The 9,960-nt window shown below is 36.4% G+C and overlaps 1 protein-coding gene across 1 annotated transcript in view; it reads right to left on the bottom strand.

Moving 5' to 3' along the window:
* Positions 1-594: 594 nt before the first annotated feature.
* IQUB (IQ motif and ubiquitin domain containing) overlaps positions 595-9,960 on the bottom strand; it is a 166,134-nt gene continuing 156,768 nt past the window's right edge. The window contains exon 14 of the transcript XR_006722158.2: positions 595-610. The gene's annotated coding sequence lies outside the window, so the exon portion shown is untranslated. The remainder of the gene's footprint in view (positions 611-9,960) is intronic.

Here is a 9,960-nt window from a genome sequence, read left to right as displayed (position 1 = left end):
CATAGTAAGACTGCTTATAGTTCATCCTGACAGCTCAGGTTTCCAGTCAGCACACAGAAATGCGTGTACTACAAAGGTGCCAAAATATTGATCTCTTCAAACTCAGTGTGCTCAATTTCTGTGTGGACTGCGATGTAGAGGGGGAAAAGAGCTGGATAATGCTGCGAGGTCACATATTGTGTTGATGGTTCCCCTCACCCCCTTTTCAGCAACCTTAGTGACCGTCCAGGGCCCTCTGTAGCACTCCAGTAGTTCCTCATGGAAACCTTGCTCCTATCCCATTCCTCCTCTCTCCTTTTCAATACTATTAAATGTACTGTTTTTTCTCACATCAGGCATTCTACTAGGAAACATAAAAAATATCTTATACCAAGGAGGTCACCTTGATAATGACTCAGTGGATTTCCACCTACCCCAAAGGAGCCTTGCAACCACTGTCTTTGGATCCTGAAGCAGTTAGTGATGCCGGTATTTCAGTCATGCGGGCAAGTCAGGGATGGTCTATCTCTGGATAAGCCCTACTTACCACATCTGTGATAGTCTTCTCCATGACCACCTCGAGTCCACCCTGTTCTTTAGGTCCACTTTTATCCCCAGTTTTAGACTTTCACTGACATAAAGAACAGAACATAAAGAACAGAAATTACAAGTTACTTATTTAACAATCAATGAGGCCATTTGTTATTACTGTTTTTATAGACAAGTTACTTTGGAAATCTTTAAGGTCTAGATTCCATAATCACCATAAAAGAACAACTTCAAATGAGCTTCAAGTGTACATTGAGGATATGTGATTTCCACGTATGTTTCTGCCTCCAAACTCATGCTGAATAGTTTGCTATTAAGGAAGGCAGGATCAGCTCTCACCTAGTGAATTGTCTTTAAGATGTAAAATAGCTAGCATTTTCACTCCAAAAGCTCCTTTCTGCATGAAGGAAGCAAATTACAAACCGACCATAATGATTACTGGGGACGGACGTATGTATGCATTTATGTTCATACATATGTATTATACACCTAGTGAACATTAGAAAAATAAGAAAATACATTTAGTAGACACGACTTGCTTAGCCCCACCTCCTTCAAGGTGGCGAAATGAATGCATTGCAGCTTATTTCATGAGTTCCAGGTGTGCTTTCATACCCTCAGATACATTTCTGGGGCACATCCAAAAAAGTAAGGTTACATTCAGACTTCTGCCCTGTTTACCCTAGCAGCAGGCAACCTACTAAACTTAAAATTGGGTTTCTCCCCTAGACTCTTAACTTCTACATTTCTGTTCCCCCTGAAACTGTTATGTAGAATTAGGTATGAGCTTCATTTTTTTCTGCACCCTCCTGTGAAATACTGTATTGTGGATTCTAAAGGGGTAACCCAAATCCCTCATCACTGCTCAAATACCAGGAATGAAATTCTATACCTACAGGAGATTACCGAGGAGGAGAGCAAGTACCTTTCTGCATTCCACAGCCAGTCTGAGGAAAGCCCAAAGTTTCAGGAGGGGTGACAGAGGAAGGGAAGAGTGCAACTCTCAGACCTCAGAGCAGCAGGGGGAGGAGAGTGCTCTTGGTATGACTGAAGAGCCAAAACGACCCATCATCAGGCCACCACTTAACTGTGAGTCCCAAAGGAAGAGCTTGCAGGAATCCTAGGTAATATTCTCATTATGAATATATGGTACTTGGAAAGGTTAATTTCTTTTTTCTAGGATAGGAAAAAAAAAACTAGTTAATTGTTGCAAAAAGAACCAAAACATGAGTTCAAATGTCTGGTATGAATGACAGGACTTGAGAGAAGAAAAGAAATATTTAAGAAAATGACAGGATTCACTTTGGAGACATGCCTAGGTAAATCCTAGCATTCAGAATTTCTCTAAGTCCTGGCATCAATTGTAAGGCTAAGAGGCTTTCAAAATGGGCTTTCCTTAGCAAAGGGGGGAAGGTCAGTTTCTTCTGCGTTTCCCACCCTCTCCCTACAGAGTATTAAATCAAGCATTTTGTTATTTTTTTTTAAATCATGCATTTCAAATGGCTTAGGAATTACTTTAGGAACCTAATTTCTATGTATGTCCTTTTTTCTCTGAACTGCAAAGTGCTTCAGAGCTGAGGACAGTAAACAATTTCAAATGTAATCTCTTCTTTCTTGCACTCCAATGAAAAGAAACCGACCAAGATGAAAGATGATGTCAAAAACCAGACTGGACAGTGTTTTCCAGGCCAGTTCTTTAAAAGATTCCAAAAAAAAAAAAAAAAAAATCTACATTTTACAAAAGGCCAAGCCTGCTTGATTTCAACAGATCTCCTTGAGAGCCCTGGGTACAGTGGCACAGGTTGGAGCCTGTGGTCCTACCTTCTTATTTGGTCTCCCTTACTTGCTGCGTGATTTCTGGGCTTCAGTTTGCTCTTTATTAAAATAAAGGGACTGGATTAAAGGATCTCTAGATTATTTTTTGGCTCAAAAATCTGAAGATTCTATGATACTTAAGGTTTGTTTGCCTCCAGCCCATTCACACGCACAAGCACACACACAATCACAAGCGCACAAAAAATCTGTCTTTTATATGGTATCATTGATTGGGGTTGTTTGTGATTCCAAGCAAATAAACACCCCCCAGGAGTACTGAATTAGCGACTGGATTAAGAAGTTTATCAGCAGTTAAAATAGCAATTTGGGAAAACTCTCTGAAAAAAGTTTATCTATCAACCCACTATTCATAAGCACTGGGCAGAGTGAAAAAAATCTCCATGTTCACGAGTAAACAAAGGCTTGTCAATGAAAGATGTGACTTAGAATGAGATTTAGATAGTAAGAGAGAAGGGACAAATGGGAGAGTTTGGGGGACGACGTGAGAGACTGGAATAGACAGGAATGAGACAAATTAGAATTGCACAGGCCGTGTCAAAAGACATCAATGGGAAGAGTTGGGGACGTTTTACGTGCCTCACTTAGAAGATGGCGTTTCTCAAACTGAAAGAAATTACTGTATTTCACATACTTTCACTGACTGGGGAAGGAAAGATAACATTTCTAAAGACCCTTCAATTATTAGGAAAGGAAGATGAGAAAGGAAGTAGTGTCGAAGCAGAGTCTTGAAAGGATGAATTGAAATTTGTGGGAAGTCTGGGTGGGAAATTGATCATCACAAATGGTCAATTTACAACTCAACCATTACACTTTAATATATCCTGACCCTTCTAACTTCCCAATTAAAAGACTTACACTTACAATATATCTGATAAATAATTCTTAAATGTGCATCATCAAATGCAGTTTTATTAGATAAATGTCTTTAAGAGTAACGAGTGGGAAACAATGAGAAATCATCCACAATTTTCTGGATGGAACCGTATTACCACAAAAGATCTTGCAATTGCATACCCTCTTAAGAAATCAGAAACATGCTTTTAAATTAATGCTGTTAGTACAAAAATAAAAAGTCACTTGTTTTAGAGAAGTGATCAGTCCTCAGACAAGGTAGATTTGTTTTTCTATTTTCTCTCCACATAGTGATACCTTAAAATCTCATCTTTTCTCCCTTGATTGAAATCAGCTTCCCCACCCAGACTGCCTGGAAAAATTCAATTCATCCTTCAAACCTCAGCTTAGACACTACTTCCTGCCTGACATTGCTTCCCTGATCACTCCGAAAGCCCCCAGATGAGAGTTTCATCCTACATGTTCATTTGTCATTATTTGCTTATCATCTCACCCACTCAATCATGAGCAACTTGAAGCCAAGGAAGATATTTTACTTATCTCTGTATCTTTATTACTTGGCATGATGGCATGTGGTCAGAGTTGGTGCTTAAATAAAGTTTTTTTGAATAAACAAACAAAAGTGAAATAAAACACGGGCATATTTACCACATTTTTTTGGTAAACTCTGAGACTTTAAAATAGCAAAATACACAAAGAATGAGATAGTTATCATTTCAGGGCATCAACCAGAAGCGAGAAAAACATCATGTAGCATAAATTTTCAACACCACCTACCTTATTTACTTTGATAAAATATTTTGCAGAAACACCCATGCATTTGTGCAAGTCAATTTCATCAATTCCTTTTGATCACTTTCTTGGTTTTGGAACTGAACAGTCTTATGATTTAAACCCTGGACCATTCACCATTATGAACTTATTTAAAATTTCTGTGTCCCAATTGAAAGCGTAAAGAATTATTGATCAGTTTCATCATTCCATCACTCACTCAAAGTCCTTTTGTCCCCATTTCCTCATCTATAAAATGAAAATAAAAACTACAGAAAGATCTATTGTGAGAATTAAGTGAGAAATATACACATATACAGTGCATTATGTTGCCTAGCATGTAGAAGATGCTTTGTAAATGCTAGCTATCAATACTACTGCAAAGTGCAGTAGAGAGATTTGTTTTGAGTCAAAAGATACTGAATTCCCCTTTCTCCTTGTGCCTATTCAGGAAAAACAATTCTCATTTCTTTTTCTCTGTGCCTACTTAAGTATTAAAGGTTTCATCATCTCTGGTAGAAATGGGATATCATATCACTACAGTAATCGTAATTCTCAGATGGTGATCCTCTAGATACAAGACCAATAAATTGCCATTGGCCAGAGAAAACAAACAGCACAGTTTATATTACCAGCTATGTGATTTGAGGCAAGTTATTGAAACTCTCTGTTTCTTATAAATTGGGGATAATATGAGTATGGATTTCACAAAGTGTTACGATAAAAACACATATACATCTCCTAGAATACTGTCTGCTACTTGTGAGTACTATATAAATGTTTACTATTATTTATTATTATTATTACTATTATTATTATTAATTTTAAATCAGTAAATACTGAATATACTAAAACATAAGGACTTACATCACAATCTGATTAGCAGTCCATCTAATTCCTCAATACCCTACCTTGGTGGGGCCACAGAATCAAAAGTAGTGAGATCTGTCCCTGACTGTACTACTCTTAGAACAACAGCTGGGACCTAAAAATATTATCTTGCACCAAATGTCCCCTTAAGTGAGTCAGAAATTATGAGCCTTCTGTATTTTGTCGTCCTAAAAGTGCTCCACTCTGCAAAAACCAACTTTTTAAAAGAGAGAGAGAAAAAATAAGTGGTATTTAAAATTTAAAAGCCATGGTAACAAATAACTTTCAGAGAAACTTCACATTAAGAACAGAGGTAGAAGAGAGAATGTTTACATGGAAACAATTTTCTTACTTTGCTAGTAACTTTATAAATTCCCATTCCTGTATCCCTAAGCTGTTCTCATCAAATTCTTCTGTTTACTACATCAGAGCTTGTTGCTATGGAGATGACAGAGATGGCACAGGTTCACCAGCATGGACCATTTTCCAAACAACTAAGCATCCTTCTCTACCATAAAAGAAATTTATGCCTGTCTCAGACATTTTTTTTTTGGTATTCTGAAAAATAAAACTAGATCTCACATATTCCATTTAATAATGAAGATGGGCCATTAGATGTGGTGAATTTCGTAATAAAATATTAGTGACATTTGGAGAAGAAGACCTATTGATAAATACTTTGACTTATTTTTAATTTAAGTCTTACTAACCATTATATTTAATAGTACTTTTACAACTCACAAAATCGTTATCACTTATGCTATCTTATTTGATTCATGTAGCCTCCAGTGACATCAGAAGACATGGTTTTATTTTCCCATCTTATAAATGAGCACATGGATCCTAGAGAGACTAATTTGCTCAAGGGAAAATGGCAAATATTCGAACCTACATCCAGATCTCTTGGTAGTTCCTCTTGAACTTACTGCACCTCCACACGTCTTGGGATACAGTCTTATTTTCAAATCTAGTAATAATTACAGTTTTCTGACTCCTTCATCTTCCTCTTGAAACAAAGAAGAACATACCTGACTCCATATTAGATTAGATCTACCCTTTGCACTCTGTTGCCTGTGCTTAGGCCATGATGACTCTGCACCTTTGTAAAAGAAAGTTGCCTATATAGTCTGAAATATACATGATAACCCATTCTCAAGGCTCTGCCTCCCAGGCTTGACCTTTAAAGGTATGACACTTTATCATTCATATAGAGATAAAAAATTGCAGAATAGAAAATAACATTTATCTTGTTTGAGGTTTGTATGAACACTGTGACCAGACCTACATGGACAGCTGCAAGAACAAAGGATTCTGACATCAAAAAGTCTGCAACAACCAGCTATGCCCCCCTCTTTTTAGTATAAAATAAGTCTCAATCATTGTCAAGGTGATCTCCTTGGTACAAGATATTTTTTATGTTTCCTAACAGAATATCTGCCATAAGAAAATATGGTAACTTAATAGTATTGAAAAGAAGATGGTTCTTTGGGACACTAGTCTACCGTCTTCTTGGTCTGCTGGCTTTCTGAATAAAGTCACTATTCCTTGTCCCAAAACTTTGTCTCTCAATTTATTGGCCTATTGTAAGGCAAGCAGTATGAGCTTGGACTCAGTAACATTCTTTCTCTTCCTCATAACTAAATTTTATTGACTGATTCCATGTTCAGACATTGTTTCAAGTGCTGTTTATATATCACAGTTATCACATGGAGGTAATTAAGGAAATAATGACTGTTGAGAAAGAAATGCATTATATTCAAATACACTTGTAGTATGTTTTATTTGATTGCCACTAAGTACTTTAAGGAAACCAGAAAAACATCTGCAATGAAAGTATAAACAATTAACCTAAATTCTAAGCTGAACTTGTTTTATTCATTGCTTTATTACTAACACCTAATACAGTGCCTGGCTTGTCATAAATACTCAGCAAATATTTGTTGAACACTAGGTTTGTCATAATCAATAAATGCTTCCGATATATACAAAAAAACTGAAATATACAATTTTCCCACTACATACTATATATGCATTTCTACAGCTCTAGATCCTAGAGAAATAAATGATTCTATGTGTTTGAAAGTGAATTTCCAAGCAATGCATGTAGGTCTCTGAGATGGCCTCTTTGGCAGTTTTCAGCTAGACTGCTTGCTTGGAAAATCAATAGAGAGACATCACTTCTTGAGAGACTTCGGAGGAGAGGAATATTGGGTTGTTGCAAACTTTTATTTCTCTTTCTGTGAATACTCCTTCCTTTCTGTATTTTTCATCTCTGCTCTCGTCTCTTTTCCTTCATGAATCCTTGATATACTGAAAAGATTCTGGGAAAAGCTGCTTATGGCTAATACTAGACAGTAAAAAAAATGAGATCAAATATTAATTTAGTTTTAAGGAAGGAATCTAAAAGAGATCATGATTGTCCTTGACCCACTTAGGAGATGGGAGAGATGGGTGGAGAGTCAAGTCTGAAACAAAAATGTCAGAGAAGGAACACTTAGATAGAAGAGCAGAAGAAATGTGAGAGATCAAGGGGAAAAAATATAGTTCTTATATTTGCAGTGTGACCACAGGCTGTTTAAGGAGTGGAAGAAGAGCTTAGAAGGAGCAGAGCTGATGCAGTGCATCCTCTTTTCCTGAAAGGTTTTCTGAGCTTACAGATTCATGCTCAGTGCTTGGTTAATATCACTATGTTCTGATTTCCAGTCAAGATGGCAGAGTAGTAGGACCACGAGCTCACAACCTCTCATGATCATAACAAAACTGCAACTGTCTGCTAAATAGTCATCAATGGAAAAGGACTGGAACCTAGCAAAAAAGATCTCATTCAACTGGAAACATAAAGAGGGAACATGGGACCTAATTAAACTTACAAGCTTCTACACAGAAAAGGAAACCATAAGTAAAACAAAACAAAAACCTACGGAATGGGAGAAAATTTTTGCAAATGAAACTGACAAAGGCTTGATCTCCAGAATATATAAGCAGCTCATACGACTTAATAAGAAGAAAAGAAACAACCCAATCCAAAAATGGGCAGAAGACCTAAACAAGCAATTCTCCAAGGAAGAAATGCAAATGATCAGTAGGCACATGAAAAAATGCTCAATATCACTAATTATCAAAGAAATGCAAATCAAAACTACAATGAGGTATCTGTCACCTCACACCAGTCAGAATGGCCATCATTCAAAAGTCCACAAATGACAAATGCTGGAGAGGCTGTGGAGAAAAGGGAACTCTCCTACACTGCTGATGGGAATGCAGTTTGGTGCAGCCACTGTGGAGAACAGTATGGAGATTCCTCAAAAGACTAGGAATAGACTTACCATATGACCCAGGAATCCCGCTCCTGGGCATATATCCAAAAGGAATTCTACTTCAAAATGACACCTCCATCCCAATGTTCATAGCAGCACTGTTTACAATAGCCAAGACATGGAAACAGCCTAAATGTCCATCAACAGATGACTGGATAAAGAAGATGTGGTATATTCATACAATGGAATACTATTCAGCCATAAAAACCTACAACATAATGCCATCTGCAGCAACATGGATGTTCCTGGAGAATGTCATTCTAAGTGAAGTAAGCCAGAAAGAGAAAGAAAAATACCATATGAGATCACTCATATGTGGAATCTAAAAAAAAAAGAACATAGATTCAAAACAGAAACAGACTCATAGACATAGAATACAAACTTGTGGTTGCCAAGGGGGTGGGGGTGGGAAGGGATAGACTGGGAGTTCAAAATTTGTAGATACTGACAGGCATATGTAGAATAGATAAACAAGATTATACTGTATAGCACAGGGAAATATATACAAGATCTTATAGTAGCTCACAGCAAAAAAAAGTGTGACAATGAATACATGTATGTTCATGTATAACTGAAAAATTGTACTCTACACTGGAATTTGACACAACATTGTAAAATGACTATAACTCAATAAAAAAAGTTAAAAAAAAAAGAGGGAACAACAGTGGGACAATAGGAGGGGTATGCTTGTGATATAATTCAGCCCTACACCCCCAGCGTGACAAAAATTAAAGATAAGGAAAAAATATTGAAATCAACAAAAGAAAAGCAAAAAATAACATACAAAGGAACTCCCATAAGGTTATCAGCTGATTTTTCAGCAGAAACTCTACAGGCCCCAAGGGAGTGGCATGGCATACTTAAATGATGAAAGGGAAAAATCTACAACCAAGAATACTCTATGCAACAAGGCTCTCTTTCAGATTTGAAGAAATCAAAAGCTTCACAAATAAGTAAAAGCTTAAAGAATTCAGCACCACCAAACCAGATTTACAACAAATAGTAAAGTAACTTCTCTAGGTAGAAGAGAAGAAGTCACAACTAGAAACAAAAAAATTACAAAATGGGAAATCTCACCAATAAAGGTAAACATACAATTAAAGTAGGAAATTATGCACACAAAAACTAATAGGGAAATTGAAAGACAAAAGTAATAAAATCATCTGTATCCACAATAAACAGTTAAAGGTACACAAAACAATTAGAAGTAAAATATGGTATCAAAACCAATGACTGTGAGGGGAGGAGGGTATGAATGCAAGGTATCTAAAATGTATTTTAAATTAAGAGATCAGCAACTTATAACAATCATGTATATATATAAACTTCCTATACGAAAACCTCATGGTAACTGCAAACCAAAAATCTATACTAGATATACACACAAAAAAGAAATAGAAATCCAAATGTAACAATATAGTCATCAAACTACAAAAGAAGAGAACAAAAAGGAGAAAAAGAACAAAAGACCTACAAAAACAAATCCAAAACAATTAACAAAATGACAATAAGAACATATGTATTGATTATTACCTTAAATGTAAATAGATCAAATGCTCCAAGCAAAAGTCAAAGACTGGCTGAATGGATACAAAAACAAGACCTGTATATATGCTGTCTACAAGAGACCCACTTCAGATCTAAGGACACAAAAAGGCTGAAAGTGAGGAGATGAAATGAGATATTCCACGCATGGAAACCAGAAGAAAGCTGGAGCAGCAATGCTTATATCAGATAAAATAGACTTTAAAATACTGTTACAAGAGACAAAGAAGTACACTACATA

Source organism: Camelus bactrianus, chromosome 7, assembly GCF_048773025.1.
Source record: "Camelus bactrianus isolate YW-2024 breed Bactrian camel chromosome 7, ASM4877302v1, whole genome shotgun sequence".
NCBI classification, from domain to species: Eukaryota; Metazoa; Chordata; class Mammalia; order Artiodactyla; family Camelidae; genus Camelus; species Camelus bactrianus.
The sequence above is the reverse complement of the archived record's forward strand: the minus strand, read 5'-3'. Positions and strand labels throughout refer to the sequence as shown.